General features: G+C 32.8%; 1 long non-coding RNA gene across 1 annotated transcript; it reads right to left on the bottom strand.

The window, feature by feature from the left end:
- Window positions 1-213: 213 nt before the first annotated feature.
- On the bottom strand, window positions 214-1,148 carry LOC143633671 (uncharacterized). The gene is made up of 3 exons (XR_013153707.1): window positions 1,098-1,148; window positions 650-781; window positions 214-360 (listed from the first exon to the last, which is right to left on the bottom strand). It is a non-coding gene; the product is annotated as an uncharacterized LOC143633671 (long non-coding RNA).
- Between the last annotated feature and the right edge of the window lie 492 nt (window positions 1,149-1,640).

The following is a 1,640-nucleotide window of genomic DNA, read 5'->3' as shown; positions in this document are numbered from 1 at the left end:
AGAAAGTGTGTTAAATGGTTTTTTTCACGTTAGATAGTTTGCTGCAAGAAAGATACGAGTAGTAATATCTTAGGGTAAAAGATGTGCAAAACCTGTTAAGAGATCTTTTGAGTCAGTTCGAGTGTACAGTAAATCATATGGAAAGAAAATGAAATAATATGATGGAATGTTGTCTTTGTCTATGGGGACGGCTTGGGAGTACTTTGCCAAGATTATGGATGCTCCGTGTTCAACTGTGCGCATCATGTATCGTTTGTTGGTGCATATGTACTTTCTGATTGAGTAGCAGTGGCTAATGTCTAGAATGTCAATCATGTGTTGCGCGTTTTTGGCTGAAGCTACGGCTTCGATTGCATCCCCCTGAAAGTGTTTCATAATATTGGTTGTAAAGGTTAGTTCAGTGTGTTAAGAGTCATTAGTGTAAGGTAAAGTGTGTACAAAACCAAAGAAATTGAACCAAAACCGAAAAAACAAAAAAAAAAACGAAATGAAGAAAAAAAACAACTTAGAAATATATTTTTTGTTTCCAAAAAAACGGTAACTGAAATCGATCCAAAACGAAAAATTATCGTAGTTATTAGTTTATATGAGTAGCAAAACTGAGTAAACTGTAACAATATGTTTTTTTGAAGTAGAAACATCTGCTTACATTGATGTCAACCAGTAAGTAACATGTCTCGGGTCGTTTAAAGGGCTGCCATTTCTTAACAATCCGAACTTCCAGCGGTTGACCATTAGTTCCATCTTTGATCGCCGCGATTTTTTGTATAGTCATCTTTACCTGGTTAAGTAAAGTAAGTAAATACTTCCCATAATGCTTAAAAAATAATTAACCACAAACCTTTATTTATTGACTACCTAATTATTATTAATATGTATAAAACAATAACTAACTAAAATCCTTTATTTATTGGCTATCTAATATAATGCATTTAAACTGTGTAACATTAAGCTAAGTGATGTCTATTTCTTGAAGGAAATCAGAGTAGACTATATTTTTTGTTTTTTTGTCATCACTATTAGTGTCAGAGTCAATGAGTATTTTAAGAGACTCTGAGAATAAATACAACACGAAAATTAAGTTAAAATAAACGTACCTTAGATTAAGCTGAACAAAAAGATGAAATATATCCACGAAAATACAAACTGAAAAAAAGATCATTATTAATATCAACTTCCAGTTAAATGTTAAACTACTCCTGCAGAATTGGCAAGGTGCCAGATTAGAAATCCATGCCGACTTTGCACTTAGGTTTTATTTGAACCAGGCTGGGTCGATTCAAATTCTTGTTAACCGGATAAAGACACTCACAAACAAATTTATAAAGAACGGGTCTGGACACTGACTTAGAGATTTTTTTGAGTAAAAAGACGGACGTTAACCCGTCAGATGAAACTTAACTGTAAACCGAAGAACCCGGGCCAGTGCCAATTCACTTTTTTGTTTCACTGGCATGATAGTAGATAATAGATGCTCGTAAACACAATTTTAAAAAACGGGCCTAGTTACTGAAAAGTTTTTTTTTAATCATCTTTCAAAACCTAATCGAATTATATGCAAAGATGTTAAAGTGTTATTCATTTTTCGGGTTCAACTAAATACAATTTAAAAAAGAGGATGTGATGTTATTAGATGCAAT

This window comes from Bidens hawaiensis, unplaced genomic scaffold (genome assembly GCF_021521415.1).
Source record: "Bidens hawaiensis isolate Kalapana, Puna unplaced genomic scaffold, B.hawaiensis_p1.1 tig00006845_1, whole genome shotgun sequence".
NCBI lineage: Eukaryota > Viridiplantae > Streptophyta > Magnoliopsida > Asterales > Asteraceae > Bidens > Bidens hawaiensis.
Note: the sequence above shows the minus strand (reverse complement) of the source record. Positions and strands in the feature narration are given on the sequence as shown.